This window comes from Simochromis diagramma, unplaced genomic scaffold, assembly GCF_900408965.1.
Source record: "Simochromis diagramma unplaced genomic scaffold, fSimDia1.1 OVJJ01000816.1, whole genome shotgun sequence".
In the NCBI taxonomy this organism is placed as follows: Eukaryota; Metazoa; Chordata; class Actinopteri; order Cichliformes; family Cichlidae; genus Simochromis; species Simochromis diagramma.
In genome coordinates, this window is record NW_024386908.1 from 16,506,452 (window position 1) to 16,532,274 (window position 25,823).

At 39.6% G+C, this 25,823-nt stretch overlaps 1 long non-coding RNA gene across 1 annotated transcript in view; it reads left to right on the forward strand.

Moving 5' to 3' along the window:
* LOC120736118 overlaps positions 1-24,061 on the forward strand; it is a 28,478-nt gene extending 4,417 nt beyond the window's left edge. Inside the window, exon 2 of the long non-coding RNA XR_005696415.1 lies at positions 1,468-24,061. This is a non-coding gene — a long non-coding RNA (uncharacterized LOC120736118). The remainder of the gene's footprint in view (positions 1-1,467) is intronic.
* Positions 24,062-25,823: the final 1,762 nt, after the last annotated feature.

Sequence of the window (25,823 nt, forward strand, 5' to 3'; positions counted from 1 at the left end):
ACATGCATGCATGAATCACTGCAGCTGTTTGTTTTAGAAAATCATACAATCCCATTTCTATCATCCCAGACGGTCTGGACTTTGAATGTTCAAGCTTTTAAAAACAAACCTGTTTGCTTTTGTTTCCTGACCCAAGTTTCCCTGCGTTCTAATTAGTCACGTTTGGCTTTTCTCTCTGGGTTTATTAGCGTTTCACATGGTCATATTCATGCATTTATTAGTTAACAAACAGTATCCATTGTATAATCATGTATAACTTCAGAAAGACTGTTCAGACTTTTTTAAAATTTATTTTTAACAGTTTTAAGTCTGCAAAATGTGATATTTTGGAGATAAGTCTGGGTTTTTATATAATACTAGCAACACATAAACATGTTACTGTTCTTGCCGTTACACAAATTAAATGTCGTCTCTCTCTCTCTCACACACACACACACACACACACACACACCTCCTCTTACAGAACAGCCTGTCAGTCAGCTGAGGGGAGACTAAAGACCGTAGATGTGTATCTGACATTTCGCCAGTCAAGCGTTACGTCTGACCCGCTTGGTGAATGCCCACCCTGCTTTTGCTCTCCATCCCACCGCCACCTCGGTACCATCTATCCCACTCTTTATAGCCTTCCACCTCCTTCCCCTATCCTTACCCCAACTTTGTTATCTACCCGTTTGGGGATGCTCGGCTCCTCCCTGGCCGCTTTGTGCTCGATGGCGAAAGCCTGGAACTTGAGAAAGTCCACGTTTGTGTCTCTGAGAAGCTCTTGTCCCATCTTGAATGGGTCTCAAAGTCCACTTTCACCACTTTCTTTAAAAGAGAGTTTGAAAAAGCGCCCCCCAGTCCTTGCACAGTACAGTATTAGTGGCTATGTGCATTGGCAGTTTCACATCAGTGGTAATGAAATAGCGCATTTCAATGAATTGTCTTGATGTGGTCGTGTCGATTGCAGACCAGCTTTTTTCTTCTGTACTTTTTGAAATTACTCAGGACTCCACTTTAAAACTTATCTCGGCGAGTGACGACGGTGTGTGTAGCGTACTCGGGCTTATGCATTCGGTGCGTTTCGGAATGAGCGTGCTTTTTAAAAAAACAAACAGATTTTTGCACTTTTAAAATGCTTAAAAATATATATTATATGTATTATAATTATATTACATTTGCAAAGTTTGATTTCATCATTCAGTTAATTTAAAAAGAGGGGAAACTTTTGCATTTCACATTTTTCTCCCGAATTACTTTCTTTCTTTTTTTTTTGCTGTGGTGAAAAAAGAAACATGAATAAGAAAACCAAAGAAAACTACCAAAATAGCTAAATTAGATCAAATACAAGTATTATTATGTTTATTTCAATAAATTTTAAGACAAAAATTTTACACTCAATCCTACCTATCTCACTATCATTATTAGTGCTGCAAATGGAAATACTTTTTACTTAAGACTCATTTTTGTCTTTTCTCATGCCAACAGCTTGCACATGTGGTTGCATATACAGTACGGTAAGTGGTTTTTTCTTTTTAGAATTTCTGATTGACAGGGTGAGACTGTGTGAGAAGCCTCTCTAAGTGGAAAATGATCAGAAGATAAGTGATGGGCCTGATGAGGGGCTTGATCGTGAGATAGTATTTGCGGTCTAATGTGACCTCACGCAGGGGCAGCCTGAATTCTGCACAACTCACAACAGGAAAAAGATTTTTTAAAAGAGCTGCAGTTGAAATAAATAAATGGCAGCAAAGTCGAGTCTCAGAGGGTGTAAAGATTCACATTTCCACAGTCAGCCTGCAGGGTGATATGCCTCCTCTTTATTCGATGCGCCGCACATGCAGGACTGCATTCCACAGCCCGAGATAATTAAGGGTGAAAAATCCTTGTCATTGCAGGGGGAAGCTCTTTAGGTACCAATTCACCCTGATGAATAAAACCCTAATTAATCCACTTAATCTGCTGCATGAGATTATTCCCGTTTTCACAACCATGCACTGTACACTGCCTGTCCTGAATAATAAAAAGGTCCAGGGAAAAAAAAAATTATATTTATATATATAGAAATCTAGAGAGAGAGAGAAGGGAAGCGAGAGAGATGGATGGATATATGGGGGAATTATTTTTTTTTTTATCTTAACTTGCGTGATAAGGTCTTGATCTCTCTATTATTTTGTCCTTGCTTTTACAGCCAGCGTTGTACTGCTGAAAGTGTGTCATAAAAAAAAAAGCCAGCGTTAAAGGGCAAAAGATCAACAGTAATCACACTTGTCTTAGAAGACCTTGTGGTGGCATTGTGCTGCCCTCCATCATATTTCTACAGCCATTTTCTCCAAGTAGAAATAAATACGAGAAACGCGAGCTACACAAGTTCCCTCGATTTAGAACAAGGTGTAGTACGTGTTTCACTTTGTGCCTGTTAAGGTATGAAAATCTGAATTCATTTGTAGAATTTTATTTTTAGAAAACCCAGAAAACTCCCTCCATTGGAAATGTTTCTTGAACTTTGTTTTTCTTTTTCACTCTGTCGACTGAAACTACATGTATATATATATTTTCTTTAAAAATACACGTTTGTTACACAGGAAAATTATGTAAAAACAATACCAGGCACATAACTGCAAATCACATTCTGGGTATGAAACTGTGATGCGAAGTGTGACTAGTTCCAGTGATTTTTAAACCATTGGAGAATTCATAGAAAACAAAGTGCCTCATGGCCGCCTCCTCACTCGTATGCTTAGTCACAGGAGGTAGACATGCATATTGTCAGGTACTGTAGAAAGTGAGAAGGAGATAGTATTTCTATGAATGTGTGTCTTTCAGTGTGTGTATGTATGTGTGTGTATGTTCTGCTTTTTTTTCTTGGTGTGTTTTAGGTTACAGCCAAGCAGCTCGCCTCCAACTAGCCCAGATCACTTGCCTTGTCATCAGGCACCATTACATGGCTCCCTCTCAGGCTCCTTCAAGTCTGTTCCTTCAACACACACACACACAGCATCTCGAAGCACTGTAATCAATTCAAACTGTTCACTGGGGAACTTTGAGAGAAGGCACAGCACCAGGCTGTGTCAGCGGCTTAGGGCTTTTTTTTTTGTTGTCGTTGCATTAAATCACAATTTCTATGTTAACGTCCAGCGAGCGGCTTATAAATTCTCGCTGAATCGCATTAGGCGTGTTTATCAATACAGTTTTTCTAGTGAATTATTAAAAGGGATGGCTCTAGTGATATGGCTCTCACTGAGCTTAATCACTCATTATAATCCACGGTGGATAAAATATTCACCAGCGCTCATAGAGGGACAGGCCTTGTAAAGACCTTATCACCCCATATCCGGGAAATCGATATTCACACTGCATCTGATAAGCAAATATGTATGAAAACAGAGAGGCTGGCTATTAGAAAAACTGCACACAGCCTATGGAAATAAAAATAATCCCGTTAAAGAATCATCAAAATCATTAGCTGAAACTGTATTTCTCCATCACTTTATATACTGGGAATCCAACTGTCTTTGACTTAATGGTGAAAATACAGTTAAATAACAGCACTACAGCATCTTCATTTTGCTCTGTGCCCTTTACAATATCTATTAATATTGAGCGTAGACGTGCATGGCTGCAGAGTGCTGGATTTTATCAGGGCGTCGTAAACACGTTTTGTGTATTTTTCTGCGGTGGTGATAAAGAGATGGGCGACGGTCCAGCACTGACGGTGAGGCTCTCTCAGGTTACCGGGCTATCCCTCCACTGCCGCCACCATCAAATCTCCTGCAAACTCGCACACAGTTTTTCCACAATGCTCTATTTTCCGTGCGTTTCTTTGAATAGGGAGAAAATTCTGTACCTTCTATCAGCCTGTATCTTATAGAGTAAACATGTTGCTTTGGAATAGATGTTGACATGACAGGGCTGCAGGCAGAAAAATAAAATATGCCTGGAGTTGTCTGCCTGAGCTGATTTAAAATGTCAGGTCATGTATCTGCTATTATTATTATTAACCCTGTGAAGATACTGGGCTCTGTAAAATTGCAATTCGTGGTGGTGGACATGTATGTCACTTGACTTCTCGAAATTGCTTAAAGACACAGTTTTTAAAACAGACGACACGCTACTGAAAAGAAAGAAAGAAATTAAATGATTAGAAGACCTTTTTCTTAGTAATTGTGACAAAAAGATGGATTTTTTCCCCGTTTGATGTATTCTTTTATTTTTTGAATTAAATTCCCAAAATGGAAATCCAAACATAACATAGGAGTTACTAAATTTAAAAATAATATATAAAAATACAATTATCAGTATGGCAACATATGTGCAAGCACCCACATCACGCACGTATTACGTCATTACACAGCTTCAACTTCAAGGTGCTGAAGTTGCTAATGACTTAAAGATGACTTAAAATGTAGGGTATGAAGCCTAGTAAATACAAACGTATATAAACAGCAGCAGATATGTGATATCTGACAGGAAGTTGTACCATTTAAAGGATTAACTGACCTCTTTATGCTATTTGTGACCCTTTTTGGGAAAAGTTATTCAGCAAATCCGTTTGTTATATGGCTTACATGTTAGCATTTAGGTTAGTAACACCTTATTCTTATTAATGTAATTTTAGATGTTCAAGAAGTGTGCAATGCAAAATGTTAAAATGTTACCACTTCATCTAGAGTTTGTATTAAAGATGTGCAAACCAACTTTGGCATGGTGTCTAACTTTTGCCAGATTTTCTTCTGGGTGGTTTTTGACCAAGACAAGCATATTAAATAGGAAGTGGCTGCAAAACTGCTGCCAACCACATTCATAACTAGCTATGGGAAGGTGTGAACACGTCACACTTTCTTTATAATCTGTCCAATGTTATAAACAAACTTAGCAGGTTACACAAATAGTGCAGCGATACACTGCAAAATTGATACACTCCATAATTGTTTTTTAATGCGTAGATTATTACGGGATGAATGCCGAGGTTTGGAGTTTATCTTAAAATGATAACTTCCCCTAAACATAAAGGTTATATTTAAAAATGAACCTGCTGGGATAAGTTTGCATGTTAAGTAAAAGATCAAATGTAACCAGCCCTAATAAATCAGAAAGATTTTGTTGAATTGTAATCAGCAAAAACCAGATTAGTTTCAGATAAAAAAAAACAAACAAAACAGAATTGGGGTGTTGCTAATTTTGGGGGGGGGGGGGACACTTTTTGTTAATCAATTATAGTTGTGCAAATTTTCATTCCAGTCTTTTTTTGAAGAGTAAATGCTTTCATGTCAAGCGTCAGCTGTTAATTGTTATTGTTCACCACCTGTTTGAACTGCTGTTGCAGTGAAACTGTCAGCACTGCCGAGCGCTTCTGCGCCTCAGCTCAGAGCTGCAGCCTGCAATGGGCTCAAACACCGCAGAGGAGAGTCTGGGGTCGCGTCAAGGTGCTCTGTCTTCCTCTCTACGTTTCTTCTCCTCGTCACCTCTCCCTGCTTCACTCAGCGTACCTTAACCACATGAAGCGCCTCAGAGAGACTGACCTTATATGGCAGCCTTCAGAGAAACTCAAGGATGTGAACACTTAGAGATAAACCTCTTTTTTTTCTTTTTTTTAGACTTGCTTTATCTAATCTTTGAAATCAGATGTTTTTGCTCTTTATTTTCTGTTCTATTCTTTAGCTGTTAATGAGAGAAAGTGTGTGAAAGTGGGAAGATAACATCAACTGAGCGGGAAATAGTCCAAGTACGAACGCAGTTTGACAGGATAAATGTCCCCATTTGCTGTTACCGTGGTTACTTTGGTCATTTTGGTTTTTTCCTCATAGTCAAGTATCTGCAGAAAAATATTTGCTTTTTTGGTTGTTTTATATTTTTGTGCATGACTCATCACACCGGATTCAGATAATTAATGACATGGAAATAAGGGAGTTTCCCGCATTTCAAAATGCCAAAAAATAATCTGCAACAGTAAATGACGCAACTTCACACATATCACTGCATCGCTGGGCGACAGCAGGAGCATGAGCAGTGTGTACAAATGTGTGCGTGCATGCGTGTGTATTCAGTAACACACATCTTATCGCCAGAGCAGATTAAGCCTCTGCCAACGATAAGGCCCAACGACAAACGGGAGGAAGGCAGTACATGGAGCCCAGATGGACGATTACGCGACTGCCTTGGAACAAGAGGGGTCGAGACCGACGACCCCCGTTTGTACGATAGCTAACGCCACATCGCAGGCCGCTATTATCGCTCTGCTCCCTGGCCTTCTCATAAGCACCCGAGGTTTGACATCTGCACTAAGTTGACACGTCTCAGGCCGTATCTGCCAAAGCGAGCTAAAGGTGTGATCACAGACCGGACTGCACGGAGCTGGAACTCTTAGCTCTGAGCACTTGTTCACTCATTTTGTGACAGTTTTTTCATCAAAATACTAAATATGCTAAATAATGTGTGTTATATAAATATATGTGTACACATATACGTATGTAACAATACAGATACACGCACACACAGCTGTTATATTCTTGTATCCATACTGAAAACTTTGCATGGCCTATTCTATTAAATGGCTCACTTTATATTAAAAGTGATTGACCATTTAAAACCTATTCTATTTCAGAATATTAAATTATTGTACAGAGCAAAGAAATGTAAACAACTGTGTGAACAGTGAAGAGTTTTTTCCCTCATAAACCTGTCAGTCAATATATGATTAAAAGCCTTATATTTTTAAATAGCTTTTGACATTTTAACCCTTTAAAAAAGATTTATTATTTATGACATGTAAAGGACATGATATCATTATCTTGTCATGAATCAGAATACCGTTTTCAAAAACTTAATGTTAATTTGAAGAAAACACAATGCCCACACTTGAAAGCACGAAGGGCAAAACACCTCACTATTTCAAATCTGTATCCGAGAAGGTTAAGATTTTCTTCCAGGAATTACTGCATGTAAGGCTAATGTATAATTACATTTGCAAATAGTCCCAGTTCTGACTAAGAGCATGAGTCCAACTCCAAAAATATATTTGAGAGGGCGAAGATAACAACATGACATTAAAAGGTCAAAAGGTTCTTAAAAGGTCACTAATTCCAACTATGTACAATAAATCAGAGAAGGTGTAATTTACATTAGACATTCTGCACTGCTGCATACAGTGCACAAAATACAACACGGAAATATAGAATATGTGTAGAAATACAATGCAACATTGATCAAATACTGTAATAATTAAAAAAACACTAATAAATATATTAATTATACTTTAGGAGTTGAACTTTTGTTTTTTTATATATATTTCATGACTTAAGTTTCAGTATAATTCATCTTTGCATATATGTCTATATATAGAAATCATAATTTATATTTTTAATCATATCTAGAAGACCATCTGAATTAGCTCTACAATACCGAAATTGTCTTCAAATAGTATATACTGCTTTAAAGTATCTAGGCACTGACTTATTACAAGTAATTAATTATTATTATTATTAAAGACACATCATTATGATTACCATTCATTAGTGCCATCTAGTGCCCACCACACTGGTACTGGTGTACCGATTCCTTCTTTACAAATGTATGTTGTCTACAAAACAAATTCCCACATTGCTTTTCCCAGTTTATATCTCACCGTAACACATTTCAAAATACTCTTTTCCTTCGGGTTAAGGGGCTTCTTCGTTTACCGATCTCATTCATTTCACTCACTTTTCCTGACCCTTTGATACCGATAGTGAATGCATATTGTGTGATAGAGAGAGCATATCTTAATTGGCTGCCGTGTTATCTGCTCTGGTTGATAAGCTTCTTTGTCTTGTCCATCGTTAGATGGCCAGCGCCGATGGAGTGAGGAGGCATTATTGAGGATCACGTCATCCAAACACTTGCTCGCATTTCATCCCAGTCATTTGGAAATGACTGAGCAGTGGAAAAATCAAGTAAAGATCACTATGTGTGGGAATGCAGGTAACGCTGCTGACACTGGCAGCTGTATTTGGTACAATGACAAAGTGAAGTCTCACAGCTCTGCAGTTTGATAACCATCTTCTCCGAGATTAGACTCACCTCTCTTTAGGTTAGGGTGTTGACAGATAGAAGCCACAAACAGATAAAATATGAGGAAAAAAACAGAATGAAAGAAAGAAAAAAAAATTTTTTTTTCTATGTACCCCAGCGGCAGTGAAGATGAGGCACAGAACAGAACATCCCATGCACATCTTTGTATGAATGGCTGCCTATAGGTGAGAATCTTTTACTCACTATTTCATGGTATAGCATTATGAAAACGTGTTTCAAAGTGGTATGAGTCACACAAATCTGCATGCAATTATTAGAAAAGAAATACACATGGGTGGTAATACGTGCCCTTTAATGCTAACCACTTGTACTTGCACACTTAGAAGGCAATTAAACTGTATACCTTACCAATTTACTGTAAAAGAAGATACTTTGGAAATATTGAATCAATACTATTCAAGAAATAGTTATTCCTCTGTGTTTATTTCTCCAGTTTGACTCAGTTTGAACAGTTTTTGCACAATACTTTTTAATAATTCCACAATTTAAGGACTTTTGATCACAATTTGATCAGCCATTCAGTGCAAACCTTGGTTATTGTTTCACATTCTAGACACAATTTAGGTCTTTAACTCTTTCATAACAATAACATTTGATGATTTTCCCTGTAACCTTAATGATTTTGACACCACGTTATATATCAATAAAGATGTGGTTGGTTGAGCATTAGAATGGGTTCTGGGTTAGAATGATGCACACCTATTCATTTTATTATCAAAGGAGGCCAATCGCTCGGTTGGGAAAAGAGAAAAAAGGTTACCCTGAATAGGTGTTCAAGGAAGAAAGAGTTCAAACTATTGAGACTGAGTAGAGAACCAACTGCACTTAGACTAACAAAAAGTGAAAATTGGTGCTGCTACAGTTCTTCACTCACCAACACGGCCAGTTGTAAATACGTTTTTGCACCATGGACAAACCTTGTGGCACATTTTTGATGGAATTTGGGCTGCCCCTGTTCCTTAATGGCTTTCTTCCAGTCTACCTAAGCTTGGCTTATATCTACTTAGATTGTTCTGCCCAGTGCTTTGGAGTTTGGTAATATGTTTTGGCAGTTGGCAGCACAGCTCCTGGCAAATGAACTTTGGTCTCTGGGTTGCTTTAGCTAGGAGAGCTGAGCCCTCAAATCAGGTTGATTGATTCTTGACTGTTGCACTTTGTCTTTTATGCTCAACTTTGAATGCACTCATGCGATCTCTATCTCTGGAACCATTAGACTCCTGCCATGGCACACCTGCACATGTTACACTGTGAATTCTTTTAAGCTGATTCAACTCGAACCAACTTCATTATTTGGGATGTAAATTCTTCTTTTTCTTCTTTCGACCGGTCCCTTTAGGGGTCACCATAGCATAGCAGATTATCTACCTCCATCTTATCCTGTCTCTAGCATTCTTCTCTGTCACACCAACCCTCTGGATGTCCACTTCACTACATCCAGGAACCTCCTCTGAGGTCTTCCTCTTTCCCTCCTGCTTGGCAGCTCCATATTTAGCATCCTTTTCCCAGCATATCCACTATCCCTCCTCTCTTCTCCATGTTTGTCTTTCCTATCCCATCTATTCTGGTCACTGAGAATTAAATATGTAATTCAAAAGAAACCAAAGGAAAATGACATGAAAATGATCAGCGAACTGAATTTTAATTTTATAGTCAAACTTTCAGCCTAATGAGTAATACCCTCTCTGAAATAGAGAAGCTATTTGCTGTAATATTTGGTATTAGCTTGATAGGCAGCATGGATGAGAATGTTATTTATTGAATTATGAAATAATTAAATATTAACTTCATTGTGGATGTAAAGTTGTATTAAAAACACTATGAAACACTGATTTACAACATGAATTAACAAGAAGTTAGGTTTTCGGTCATGGTTAGCTTAGTGAACTCACGTGAATATTAACATCAACAACTACATTAAGACATTTTATAATAAAGTAATTATGTGCTTGCTAACGTAGCCAAGGTAAATAGAAATGTTCACCTAAAATGATCCAATTAAGCCACATCTATCTCTTGGGAAGGAGAGCTCGACTCTGTGTGCAGCAAATTGTGCATTTCCTCTGTATTTCTAGATCTGAGTGTGCAAGAGAAATCATTTGAGTCATTACTGTCTTTTTGAAAAATTCATGGAAGAGAACTACACAGTACTGCAAGGTAAGGTGACCTGCAACCTTTTAACAGTGGCAGTAGGAAGGACGGAGGTGCAGAGTGCCGTACAAGCCCCTTATTTTTCAGATTTTGAAATGGAAACATGTAGGTGAGATGTGAAAAACAGCATTGCTTTCAACTTCTCTGTGAAAAGTATTGCCAGTCATTTGGATCATACTTGTTGTCTTCCTGTGACAGCCCTGATAGTTTCCTCACTATTCATGTGGTTGAAACAGGAAGCAAAACAGTGGCGAACTCACTGCCACATATCGTTGCTCAAGAGCGACTTCATTAGGAGTATTTTATGTTGTCAACGGTACAGTCATTAACTCAACATGAAAAGTTGAAGTTCTTAAAGTTGTAAAATATTTAAAATGCGGTAAATGTGAATATTGGCAAGTGTTGTTTAGGCAGACATTACCAGATTATATTTAACTAGAACTTTCAACATAAGATCTAATAAATTAAATGCAAAAATGTCAATTCCTCCAGAGAGCATTGATGCAAAGTTGTAGAACAATAAAATATCAAATGGGATTTACTGCAGATTGTTTTTAGCAATTCTTATTTACTTACCTCTATTGCCATGCGTGAGTGACTTGCTCTAACGCTAACTGAAGTGTCTTTGCGTGTGAAAGTGCTGTTTAAACCTGGGTGCGATGTTGTGGTCCATTACCTATAGTGACATATATGTTACTTAACATTAATGCTAACAAATCTTTATTTTAAAAAAGCCAATTTAAACTGTTTTCTTCTATTTTCCAGGATGTTCAGTCAAAACACAACTGAAGCAAGTTTCAGATCACTGAAAGTTGGTTTAATGTTTAATGAATGGAAACCAACCCTTGTAGGCTTAAAAGGTAGGAAAATTTATGTTTAAAAGAAAAAAAAAAAAACAGGAAGTGTTGCAGTATGGTACATTATTGAAAATACTTATACATGAAAATGAATGTTGAGGCACCATACATCTTATGCATCTTATGTAACATCCACATGTTATTACTTTACTTTATTAAAATAGGGCTGCTAATTGTGCTCCAGTATATTCAGTCCCCTGTAGTTGCAAGTTCTGTTTTAGTTTTTTAAAAAAGTTAAAGCATACAACAATTTTTCCCAAATTTTAGCATGTGACTCTTCTGCTTCACATGCCTACAGGTGTCTTCAGACCACAAGAATTATTTCATATCTAATTACTTTTTGAAGAAATTCCCCCTCTTTTTTGTGACTGCTTTGCAGAAACTAATGACAATTGAAGCTCTTAGAACCCTGACTGGGGTTTTTTTTAGAACCTGCTTCAGAGTGTAGGTACTCTCCAGGCAAACCTTTGAGCAGAGCAGCACCAGCAAATGACATATTTGGGGGGGTTTAAAAAAAAAATTCAATAGCAGAACTATGGCATTAGCTGTGTAAACACCATATAATTTCAAAAAATGAAGAAAACCTAGAGAACTGCAGAGACCGTGAAGTCTATACTTTCATAACCTTAGAGGAGAAAGATAAGGCTTCTGGAGGCTAAAAGTTCTTTGGCTTATAGACTTCAAAACAAAATAGTCAATCATAACATAATGACTGATAAAACTATAACGTTGGTGCTTTCAACCCCCTGTCTCCCTTGATCACACACAGTTAGCACATAGCTCCAATATAGAAGTCCTCCATCATGTTGATGTAGTTGCTATTCTGTCAGCTGGCTAAAGGAGAAGTCATTGTTTGTATCGGCACAGATCTTAAGGGTAAGAGTGTGAAAAGAAAGATACCGTACGTCTTCGAGTCTTTTTTTTTTTTTTAATGATGTTTCACCTCTCATCCACGAGGCATCTTCAGTTCTAAACCTTTTCAGAACTGAAGAAGCCTCTTGGATAAGAGATCTTCAAAAAATATTTAAAAACAACAACAACAAAAAACAGATCTTAAAGAAGTCTGGTCGCTTTCTTTTTAGGTTCTTAAGACTACCATGACCTGGATGACAGAGAAGCTACACAGACAGGTTTGCACAGATATTTGGCTATGTAGAGAGAACGATTCTGGGCATGAATTCTACATAAACATACTCATCCAAAATAAAATAAAAAATGCCCAGCAGCGCAAAGCCCGGCAGTAATGACGCTAGGTAGCATGCTGACTAGTTAAAAAGTGGACTAGAACAGGAAGAGAGTTATAGCAGAGTTCACCACAGAGAGGAAGAAGCACGAAGAAATAATCAAAGATCAAAAAACATGCATGTGAAGCATAAACAATGGCTGCTGTTTTTAACACTCAGTTTCGCTTCACTACAAAGGAAGCCTTAGTTAAGTCTTTGTAAATTAGGCTTTCGCTGCTCTCCTTTGCATGGGCTAAACCAAAGGACCAACACGAAGCAAGCAACAGTAGCCTCATAGAGCAGTTGTTCCTCCCCCTGGTGACAGTACACAACTGCAACATTTAGACGATGGTCTAAAAAGCACTGCTTAGGCGACCAACACGTAAAAATGGCAGTCGCTTGATACATCAGGCTAGAGTTTCTGTTCGCAGTGTGAATGCAAAAAGATAAAAAAGATCCTTAAAGTTACGTAGTTCTTACTGTGTTTATCCTTAGAGGGTACCAGGAGCTGTATGTTCTGAAGAGTTCGTAGGGCTCTGAGTCTATCAATCTCTTTACATTTTTTGCATAGATTTGCATGTCATTTATTATTATATCACTCCGATGACCTTTTGCTGCAGAATTTTTAAATTTAAAAGCTGATTTATATTGAGATACATTTTTTTAAAGTTAAAGTTGTATGATCTGAATGTATTCATTTGATAACCTGAATAATGCTAAAACATTGATGAAGCTCCTTGAATACACGGTGTGGCTTTTTAGATGTCCTCCTCTATTTTATATTGGTGTGAGTGTTGCATTTTATATAGTACTTACAATAATACCATAAAACTATGACAAAAGTACAGAAGCAGAGTTCATTGAAACCACCCACAAACTCTCACAAGCACAACCACCAGAAGAGGAGGAGGAGGAGGCCTGGAGCTCCCACCACCTCTCCCTCCTTGCCTAGCTCTCCCAGAGGAGCAGCCATGGCGATGGTGATTATGTCACCACTTAGTGAACTAACTGACACTGATGGGTTTGAAATGCACTCTGTGTCCCAGAGGGCCTCTGCCCTCCCAACCCCCTCCTCGTCCATGGGTCTATCAGGCCCCTCTGTGCTGGGTGTTGGGTTACCTTGGAGTGATGGCAAGGCCAAGTTCAACAGCACAGCCAGCCAGCAGCTCTCTGAAGAGACTATTGCCTGTTTGACAGGGGGATGTGTGGGGTGGGGATGGGGTGGAGGCTCCTCTGAATCGCTTCTGAACCCTTACTGGTGGTACTGCTGGTGTACTGCGGCATACTGCTGGTGAAAAAAAAAAAAATCAGCAGCACCTGTTCTGCACCTTTACTTCATTATTCGTCAGTTAGTCCCGTTGAACGGTAACACTGCACTTAACCTGTTTTCTTATATCTGCATCCTGAGCCAGTTTGAAGATTATTAATTATTATTATCAATGCTTAAACTCACCAAAATGAGTCATAAAGCATGGAGGTGTTGAGCTATGATGTTGGTTAGACAAACTATTTTGTGTAAAAAGATACGTTTTGATAAGCACAAAGAATGCATAGGGAAAGTTACATGTGGTGCAGTGATGTTTTGAAGATCGTCACACTGGTTATCTTTTAGCAGGCATGAACCGGAGATGACCATCATAGCTATACAGCTAGATAAAACTAAACCACGCAATGCTTTTAACCAATCAGCAATGACATTTGTCTGAAGGACCTGACTAAGACTGTTTTGAACAAAGTGACATTTTCTCCTGCCACCTTGATATGCTTTTGACTAAGTTTTTCATTTCACTGCAAAAAATATTTTAAGAAAAATTGGCTTTAAATGGCAGAATGCGGGTAACTACACAGATAATGGAGTCTGACAGAAATGCTAAGATGTAACTAAAAAAAAATAAGCTTGAAATAGCTGATTAGTTTTGTAGGTACATTTGAGTCATTTCTGAATTTTAAAGAGCCATTAATGTCCATTAAATACATAATGCATCATGAGAAAATCTTGTTTACTAATATTGAAAATAAAGTCATTAGTTTGCATATCACAAGTTCTTTTGAGTGTTAGACACATTTAAATCCCAGTCTCACCTATGCCTTTTTTAGATTTCTTTGATAGTTTTTGTATCTGTGTGTCAAAAAAAAAAAACTGAACTACTACTCAACTGTTGTGCATAGATGCTTTTTACTCACTACCTCAAACCTGTTACACTGATGTCAATCTCCCTCCTTTCATTCTTTCTCATGTTTGACTCCTGCGTAAGCATTAGAGTGACATAATAGCAATAACACAGATGAAAACAAGGATAGGCTTAGTGGTAAAATTCACAAAACATTTCTGAGGGTGAAAGGAAAGCACATCATCTTTCTACATAAAGCCTTATTCATAGGCTTTAAGTAGATATTTATGCTAATCTTACCGTTTTCTCAGAACATAAGTAGAGTGGTGCGGCTAAGATCTGATCAAGCATGCAACTGAGCAGGATAAATACTTTTAAGCTAAGAGTGCAACACTTTTCATCTTTTAGGATGCTGCCCTCTAGACTCTAACGCTTCTATTAATGTTACAGATTTTTACTGCTGGATTAGGCTGACAAGTTAATAATCATTTAAAGTGAAAGTACAGTTGAAATAGATTTCATTAATAAAGATCGCTCTGACACATGATATTTAGATATATATATATTTATAAATCTACATTTGAATTGGAACATGATCAAGTGAAACAATGCTTCTGACGTTATATATGTATATATATGTTTATATGTAACTACATTTTAGAACCGCAACAAACATGGCGCCATTGCATCAGCCACCATCATTAAGAGGGAGATTAATCTTTTCCCTTGGTTGTCTCATTATGCATGCTATAAATATGTATAGTGCTAGTCACAGAAAGTGTTAACCAAAAAGGGTGAGTTGGTTTTCTTGGTTTCAGTCATTAACTGATTGACATTTCAGATGAATTCACAAGCACATGATTGTGGCTGCATGTAAGTGGTTGCAGACTACTCCAGGCAAAGAACGGTGTGACATGCTGCCAAATGGCAACATCTCATGTTAGTGTCAATTTCCATTAACCATTAGAAAATTGTGACAAGCCAATTATGAATCAATCCTCGCTCTTCCCTCCTAGACTCCCCCTCACTCCTCCGCTTCTTCATCATATGTTGCTATAGAGAGACATATGTGTTTAGTCTATTAAAAGAGACAGCCGGCATGCTTTGGGGAGGTGACCCTGGGGCTGGATGACAGCTTCAGTTACACTAACACATGAGCTCTCCTCAAACCCCCGCCCAACCATACACACAAACCTGCTAAGCAGCTAAGTGAGCTTTGGTCCCTCACCTCCCCAACCTCCAACCTTGAACCCCTAACCTTCCATCGTGGCAGATCTGGTAAGGAAGCACCAGTGTGTGTGTGTGTGTGTGTGTGTGTGTGTTCTACTTTTTCAGCTGGTTAAAGGGAAGCAGGAGAAGGAACTAAATTGAAAATTAAACCACTGAAAAGTCAGTTATGCCGATGGTTAGCTCCATAGGTGTCGATGGCTCCTTGTTTTCGCAGTCGGTCTCATTCTGTCACTGATTTAATTAAGTTTAGGAAATGATAGAATAACTGCATCCACCTGTGGCAGTTCACTTTCTACTAATCTCTTCATTTAGCCGCCTAACCCCAGTCTGCAGATAGCTGCGTTCACACTGTGGCTGACCTCTCCTGCTCACGACTCGTGGGGAAAGCTTCCCGGAGTGATACTTGGAACTTTTAAAATGTTTCACATCATCTAAACAATTAGATTATGAGGGATGAAGTCGGAGCATGATGCCACATCTCAAGTGTTTCCAGAAACTATGATTGTGTTTGGAACAAATGTTGGGAGGATCATTTATAAAACTAATAGTCAGAGCTAACAGACTGAAAGTGGTGTTTTAGTTGGTGTCTAAACGTGGAGGGGAAAGGTGGACGGAGAGAAAAATTGTGATACGTTCTGCAAGGGACCTGCATCAACTCTAATTTGTGTTACATCATCCATCAAGGGGAAAGTCTCCTGCAAGGACATACAAGGACGCTTGAGGCAAGTTTGGGAATTATACTGAGAATTGACAAGGGGGCACTAAATTGCAGATTTGAAGTGGTGGATTCTGATGTCATCCAGGGACTCCCCCATGAAAAACCGCCTGCTATTGTGCCCTCAAGCAAGGCATTAACACCTCAAACTGCTCCACTTGAATCCCCCCCCCCCCCCCAACAGCCAGCAGGCCAGGAGTGAAGCTTTATTTGGGTGTTTAAGGATGCAGCAGTGATAGTGAAGTGAATGACCTGAACTTTGATGCCTATTAAATCATATGAAGTAGTAATCAGTAAACTGCACATGTTACAGTCACATTTACAGGTCTGTGGTGGTATTGTACCAATGGATGTCAGCGAGACAAGAAAGGGATGAGATTTACGCATCAAATTTATTGTTACATCATTTGTATGCATGGTATGATACTGCAGGTCGTGCAGAGTAAGAGCATGTCAACTTACCAAGTATATAACAGCTTAGGAGCCTAGCAACAACCCTTGACGACAAATTAAGTAAACTGTATTTGAAAAGAAAAAAAAATCCTTCTATTAAAAGTTCTCACCCCAGAGTGCCATTTTAAAAAATATACATTTATGCTACTTCTCACATGTAGAAATATTAGCCTTCCGCTTGACAACGCATTGCTCATTTTAAACCTTGAGGTTAAACCCGCTGAAGTTCCCTCTGAGTTGGTGTCACAAATCACACATAACATGATGGAAAGAAACAGAAAAGAGATGAGAAAAATCAGAGAATGGCAACAATGTGAATGAGAGAAAGAAAGTTAGTGACAGCCCCACTTTGCAGAAACATCATGCATTTCTTGGGTATTTAAGCACGAGGGGCTCTGAGGGCTTAGCATTTCCGTAAGGCTGAGGTCTGCATTTTGACTGTGAGAGAAGAGACCAATTAGGCCATTAATGTGAGTGCTGACGGGCGGATTACTCCCCCAGCTCGGCTTCCCCCTTTAAAAAACAGGCAGTAATAACAATAAAGCCAGTAATAACCCAGCTCTTAAAGGGACAGCTGGGCCAGGCGTGGAGTTTGTCTCCGAGTTCTCGTCTCAAACATACTGTACACTATAACTCTCAGGGGTTTTGGCGTCACAGCCTAATGTCGTTCACAGCTGGCTTCACATGTTTGAAGCTGCCAAACAGTCTTTTGTAGGCTTCCTGGGCCCTTTGTTTGAACCTTGGACTTGGTTCTCTGACACTATTGTTCAACCATGTAGGAAGTTTTGTGTTTTCAATCAACAAGCGCTACCTTGAAGCTTCAAGGTAAAAGGAATCCAGATGATCCAACCACATACCTAGAACACATGCTCTCATGCACAGCCTGATATAGATACAATGCAAATTTACTCATATACCCAAACAGTGGGCCTACCTTAGGAGGTCTGCTACATCCTTGCTGTATTCCTGTATTTCCAGGTTTACAGTTACAAGCCAAAAGATGTGGGTGAGGGGTCAGGGCGGTGCACTTCTTACATCAACATCAGTCATGCAGGTGTGCTATTGAGCTCCAGTCAGCTGCAGCACAAGGACATCCACCTCGTTACTCAATTAAGGACAGAGATCAACAAACACACAACACACACACACACTAACTTACGCGCGCGCACACACACACACACACACACACACACACACACACACACACACACACACACATAAATGCATGCATTCACATGCACTTGTGGTCATGACCACTCTTTGGACCCCATGTAGTTGGGGTATTCTCTTACTGAGCTGGGAATAGGAGCGAGGAATCTGAGCAGTGTTGCCATTCTGTGGACAAAAGACGTGGTGGCCCTGGAGCTTGGGCTAAGGAATCTCCAGGCTTGGCCTGTGGACCTCAAGGTCCTTGAGGAGCCCCCTTAAACAACCAGGTGTTCCAACAAGAGGGACTTTGTAGAACCACCAGAATGACTGCTGTAAGGGCTCAAGTAAGTGTATTGTTTGCATTTGCCTTTTTCTTGCAGTGTTTTCTGATGTGCAAATCATAAAATCCTGGATTAAAGGGAATTCGTGTTAGAGGCTTCCTGGTAAGGTATTCCTTCTTTTGATAATTTGATTCTAGAGTGATTTTGTGTCCTGAAATTATATTTAGTTTTACTAACATAGATTAGCATGATAGGCAGTGTCAACACAATGTCATGATCTATCTACAGTAGAAGTGAAGCCACTAGTCCAAAGGTCATATAGTAAAGGCTGAGTTGTTCTCCAAGTTCACTACCAGACTGGACTCGGAAATCTCAAAACTGGCCTATCCGTCCTTTCTTTTTTTAAAAAAAAAAAAACAACCGTATTTGGATGCAACAACAAACAGCAGCAGATTTTTAAAGCCTTAAGATGCACAGTAGTAACTTCACAGGAAAGATTGGTGACCCAAAACTTATCTGGGTCATTCCCACAGTTCTTTAAAAGGTATCAAACCTCCATCCTTCACTTTGGCCGATTTCTTTACAGGATAAAGTGGAGGTAACATGAGTGTGTGGCGCAAAGGTCAATTCTGTATGTGCTGATGACTGCAGAGGGCAAACCGTGACAGATACAATATCTGCACCACTGAGAGCCTTCAGTAATGCCTTGTGCCTTACCGTTTCCGTCCTTACACAAACTAAACATACAGTGTTCTTATAGGGTTGAGGATGAGAGGTTTAAAGAAGCAGGATTTAAAACAGCAGTCTGCAGCTGTTATTTACTTAACTTATAGTCTTAAAAGAGCAGTGTTCATGGCACGAACTGCACTCAAAGAATCAAAATGCTCTGCAAACCATCCAAGCTCCAGTATATTAAAAATAAATTATATCCACTCTATTTTAAAAGCCTCAACTTCCTTCTCTCTGGTTCCAGGAAAACATATATCACAGCCAGTGTCAGCCAGAACCAACAGTGCCTGTTTGCCCGTCTGGACCAACTTGGAGCAATGCCCAGGTCAAAGGTCAAACAACCAGTCGGCTCCACACATTCAATTTCTTTCTCTTCTTCTCATCATAATCCTTTTGAGATTTCCTTTTTGTAGAGTGTCTTAGTGTGCTTGTTTTACTTGTCTTGTTCCAATTTCAAACTCAGAAATTGCCAAAAAAAAATGAAGCTGGGGTGGTGACGAAGATCAGTGTCTGAATTGTTAAATTGTTAAATTCAGTCACACAAAATGATCTACGTCGCAAATACTGTCAAGCGAAGACTCAAAGATAATGATAAATGACCGAACCTGTTCTGTGATGCCCGTTTGATGCATAGAGGCCCCACAGCATGCCAGCACCTTGTTGCCAGACACCACAGGAAAGCCTGTGTCTAGGCCAGAGTTTAATCAAGTGAATCATTTAAGAAAGTACTAAAGGAAATTGTTTCATTTTAAATAGACCTTTCAGGTTAATCTCTGTAACCTGAACAAATGTTGTGTACCTGACCTGCTATAGTTCTACACCAGAGATATCAAAATCTATGCACTCCAGCGGACTGGATTGGAGTCTTTGCTGGGCTGATTCTGGCCTCTGGGCCTTACACCCTGTTCTTCTGGAAGTAAAGACTAACCCCCCAAACTTCTTTCACTTGTGTTCGGAAGTATCCTACATCAGGCCACAATCCCCTATAGGAAACAGCTTTGGCTCATCAGCTAACACCTGGCTGTGCTAGCATCTCATATCATGAGTAACTGTATAATGCTAATCTCTCTCAGATCAGCAAATCCAAGCTGACCCTGGTATAACCCAATGACCCGGCCAGGGAACCTCACACAGGATCAGACCGTGAACTTATCTCCTCCAAAAACCAGTCCCCACCCTTACTGTTGCTTATAGGTAGACGGGAGAGAAAGGTTCAAAGGCTGTACGGATATGACCAGATCCCTTAAGTGTGAAAATTGGTTTTATATTATTAGGAAGTGGCACCTTGATTGAACTCTCACACCCCAAAAATGGGAAGTGTGAACAAAAGGGTCACATAATGATATAATGAATGATAACTTAAGTTAAACAAAATATCTATAACAACTATAATTGCACCATCAAGTCTCAGAACGGAGTTTATAAATGAAGAATTCCAAAATCTTAAACTGGCATCTGTCTTGGCCTATTTTTGGATCTCCAGAATGTGAGAGCCCCTACTGCCTTTTCTCTCTTTCTCCTTACCTCACCTCATCGCCTTCCTCGTTTTTTCTCTCTGTCATCTGTCAGGCAGCTCAGTTCTTGGCATTCTCACCACCTGCTCAGGACTCGCTGGATTTCTCTCCTGCAAAAGAGCTTTGCACTGTGCCACAGCTTTCATCTGCCAGCCTATTTCTCTTTCTTTCCCTTTAGCCCACTCCTCTTCTTTTCCTCCCACACTCGTTCTCGGTTCTGATCTCTGCATCTCCATCTATTTTTTGTGTCAATGAAATCATCTCTGTCTATTTTGTGTCTTTAAGAAACCCTCTAGTCTGTCGTCAATTCATCTGCCGCCTGCAGTCTTTAAACACGTTAGACTACGTGATGCTTGCTTAGAAAAAAAACGAGCTATTTCTCGCCGTGCATCAGGTGTTTATTCTGAACAGAAAATTACATATTTTATCATTTATCTTACCAATTCCTGTATTTTGTTAATTAATTTCGATTTATATTCCAAAATAAAAGTAATTATGATTATGAGTAATTATAAGTAATAAAGTATAACATGGCATTAAAATATTTTATTGTGTCCCACAGACTTATACGCACTGACCTCCCTGTAATATTAGGGCAAAGGAATAAATATAATATTATTAAAGTATTATTAATTTTTTCAGCTGTTATGCATACATTTTATTCCATAACAAATTTTAAACTGTATATTCCTCCACACGGGATTCAAAATATTTTTCACGAGCTTAGCATCCGTAATTTAACCGAATTAACATTGGAGTATTAAATGGACAGTTGCATGGACATTGTGTGGACACATTAAAGCCAAGACAAACAGAGCACAGGCAAGTGAGAGCCTTCTTTTATTTAGGATCCAAAAGCGCTGCTGTGGCCCCGCCGCCTCTCCCTCTTCCTTCACTTCTTCCTCGTTGTTGCTCGCTGTCCCAGTGTGTGAGGAGAGGAGTGGTGAGGCGGGGGTCAGGAAGAGGTTACTCAAATACAGTGAGCTTAGGCTCTCCATGCTGTCCATTAACTATCAAAACATGTGTGATCGCAGGATGACAGCGCCCTGCTCTGGTTGTCATTGTTTTATACTTTTTTAAATTTTAAGCAGTGTATATACAGACAGGAAAAGGCTATGCAAGCAACATGCACTTTTCCAACAGATTCCATTTACTTTGCAATTTGGGGTTTCAGCCAAGGTCCAAAAGCACTGCTGGTTTTCAAAGCCAAACTAACACTAAGGTGCCAAAAAAAATCTCCTTGAATTCCTTCAACTCCACTATAGTAGTCAGGGTATCTGTTTTTCTCAGATAGTTCAAGTGTAGCATCCCAGTATGCATGAATACAATAAAGAAGAAAAAAGGCTATGAGCCTGATATGACGTTTTCCTGATGCCGGGACAAGATGAGTCTCTATTTGAGGTCAGCCAGAGATATCCAGAGAAAGTAAGCAAAACGTAGGACTTCCTGATAGGTTATGAAAAATGTCACTGTTAAATGATCTACTTTAGATTTAATTAGTTCTCATACTGTATTAGCTGTTAGATGGGAATATCTAGCAAAATACTCAGGCAACTGTAGTTGTGCAATTACAAGTAATGGCTTTGTGTTTTTTTTAATAGACTATTAGAAGTTAGCATTAAGCTAGCAATCTAAAGATGGCCTAGCATGTTCTCACCGTTCTGTTTCCAGAAACCTTACAGCATTGCTAAGACTCTAGATGTTAACTAATTCATTTAGAATAAATTCTCACAATGAACAAGCAAAATTCCAACAATTTTTAAGAGATAGTAAGGCTGGAATAGCTTAGCTGAAGCTAACTAGCTGAAAAAAACCTTTCATGTGGAAGCTCTTAATATGATCTAAACTTTTCAAAGCTAGAAAGTTTTAGCAGTCATAGAAAACCAAAATGAGTGCAAATTTCTATAAAAAAAAAGTGCTTAAACACGAAACTTTATATATTTTCCTGATGGAACTCCAGATCTCAGGAGTTAGCAAGAGTGTTTGTGCTACTCTCGTAAATAGAATTCGTCACATTTATAATTTCAAGAATACTTATACTATATGGTGACAGACAGGAACAAATGATTGATATGAATACAGCAGCACATCTGGTGGGTTTTTTTGTTTGTTTTTTTTAGAAGTTTTGGAGTGAAGGTTGAATCTTTTCTTTCAACAACAACACAAACAGTAAACAGGGGTCTGCAAGGTACAGCACCTGCAAAAGCCTTGACTGGCAGAAACAAATATTATATAGCAAGATAATGATAACAAAAATGAAACTAAATATAGTCAAAAGTGTCTTGGATTTAGATAATTAATACACTGGTGTGTGGTTATGTTACACTCATTTCAGTCAGATGGAAAGTTTCAGAGGTTCAGAAAATGAAACAAAAGGTAAGTAAACTTAATGTGCATATGAACAAAAAAGAGTATAAGCTAAGTGCTACTTTACCTAGCTTTGCAGTACTGTTTAAAATAATTTAACAATGTAAAGATACCTGCTTTGACAACTGAGGATTTGCAGCCTCCTTAAAACTCCCAAATCCATCTGTCTCTGCTGACTTGCAGGGTTTTTAGAGCACAGTTATGGTTACGGTTGAAAAAGCCAGGGTTGTTTGTTCCATTACTGACTATAATACACAGGGCAATTAAGGCAGAAACTAAAAACGTTTTGCTCCCAGTCTCTGACACCATTGCTTGGAATAATTAATAATATAACCAATTATTACACAATGTATGGTTAGTTAAAGTGCATACTTTTAGTGAGTTTTGATTTTGGATGGTATACAAAGAATGTATACTCATGAGATGTATGCATTTTTCTTCTCAGCCTCTCAACTCCAATAGCCATAACACGTGGCAAATGGCAGCTATTTATCTCCATGAGTGGAACTACAGACTGGGGGCACCGAAAGCTTTATATTAGCCATATTCTGTGATTCCTTTGACTGCATTAACATTTCAACAGCACACTTTTAAAAGATTTTATGAATGGCATAAAATGTCAGATCTGGCCTAATACATCTCCATATGAGCCCTCTAAAGTTCCTTTTCTCTGTGTGCAGACAGACATGCCGTGCTCCCTGCGCTGTCCCCACTTCCGATCTCTCTAATGTTTTTCAGTCATAATAAATCTGGCCCTGACTTTCTAAAGCAAACAATGCTGTGGGGACTGAGTCCTCCAATAACACTTTGTCAGTTCCAATCAGGCCTGAAATATGACTCAACTGTCTGTGCCTCCCCGTGCTTAAAGTGCTCCCCTCCACCCCCATTTCCTCTCTACTCTGCTATTCTTTTCTTGGGCCTTGCAATCTCTTACAGTTCTTTCCTGACCAATCCAAAGCTCCTTGTGCAACTATGATTATGAATAACTTCAGGCAGCTGAATTGGTAAGGTTTGATACTAATAGACAACAGAGAAAAATAAAGATGTGGATACAAAAATCTCATTCAGAAACCATTATATTATTATTACATGGTGAGAGAGCAGCGTCTAGTCATTCAGGTTTGCTTTCTGTACATTCTTGGAAACAGGTTTCAAATTCACTCCTGCAGATGTTTGACAGGATTAAGGTTAAGACTTGTCAAGTTCTTCCACACCTAGAGAAAAAAACATTACAGCATTTTGTACACTCTTGTTAACACAAGAAATGCCCTTTGACAAATTGTTGGCACAAAGTTGGAATGAAACTAAAGGTCTGAGTGGTAATGTGTGTTACAAAAGGCTGTGACTCATTTTGCCTTTGTATGCTTTTACACCTTTAGCATTTTCTTAATAGATTAAAAATGTTTGTGACAAAATATTTGAGTACTCACTGAAATGCGTTTGGAATGTATATGAATACAACTTGGAACCTTGGAAAAAAAAGATATCCATCCAGGACTTGATCATAGCTAAATGCAGCACTTTTTTGTCTCCAACTTGCGTTGGTGATCACATATGTATGTTGTTCTCCTCCAGTAGTGAATTGGGGTTAAGGACAGATATGAAATGGAAAGATGGGAGGGTAAACTGCAGTGAAAGAAGGTTTTTGGCATGGTGGAGAACTTTAAATGCACTGCCAATACAAAGTTTATGCAAGATCCAAGCTGAGCATCTCAAATATAGGCAATGTACTGCTGTGCAGTAAGCATTTTACTGCTGTTGGCATACATAATGCTGAGGAATAAAAGGAGTGAGCAAGATCTTCCTGGAAAGTTGGGGGAAAAAATAGTATAACTTGAATCCGGCTACAGGTTCAACTAATTTTCCTCCTGTTGGAATAGTTTGCTTCCCAACTGATGTGACCAGACCATGACTTGTCTATATGTCCTAAAAGAGGAGGGAGACTGTTTATTTATTTGAACTAAAGTGCAACATGTGCAGGTGAGGAATCACCAACCAGTTATGGATTCAAAAGACAACCTGAAAGACTATAAAAGCTATAAACTCTTTCATACTAAGATCCATCCATCCATCTTCATCCGCTTTATCCGAGGCCGGGTCGCGGGGGCAGCAGCCTAAGCAAAGAGGCCCAGACCTCCCTCTCCCCAGCCACCTCCTCCAGCTTATCCGGGGGAATACCAAGGCGTTCCCAGGCCAGCCGAGAGATATAATCTCTCCAGCGTGTCCTGGGTCTGCCCCGGGGCCTCCTCCCGGTGGGACATGCCTGGAACACCTCACCCAGGAGGCACCCAGGGGGCATCCTTATCAGATGCCCGAACCACCTCAGCTGGCTCCTTTCGATGTGGAGCAGCAGCTGCTCTACTCTGAGCCCCTCCCGGATGGCCGAACTTCTCACCCTATCTCTAAGGGAGAGGCCAGCCACCCTTCGGAGGAAGCTCATTTCTGCCGCTTGTATCCGCGATCTCGTTCTTTCGGTCACTACCCACAGCTCGTGGCCATAGGTGAGGGTAGGGACGTAGATCGACCGGTAAATTGAGAGCTTCGCTTTTACACTCAGCTCCCTCTTCACCACGACGGACCGGTGCAGCGTCCACATTACTGCAGCTGCAGCCCCAATCCGTCTGTCGGTCTCCGGCTCCCTTCTCCCATCACTCGCGAACAAGACCCCGAGATACTTGAACTCCTCCACTTGGGGCAGGAACTCATCCCCGACCCGGAGTGGGCACTCCACCCTTTTCCGGCTGAGAACCATGGCCTCAGATTTGGAGGTGCTGATCCTCATTCCCGCTGCTTCACACTCGGCTGCGAACCATTCCAGTGCGAGCTGGAGGCCCTCACCCAATGAAGCCAACAGAACCACATCATCCGCAAAAATCAGAGATGAGATTCTGAGGCCACCAAAGCGAAAGCCCTCCACCACTTGGCTGCGCCTAGAAATCCTGTCCATAAAAATTATGAACAGAACCGGAGACAAAGGGCAGCCCTGGCGGAGCCCAT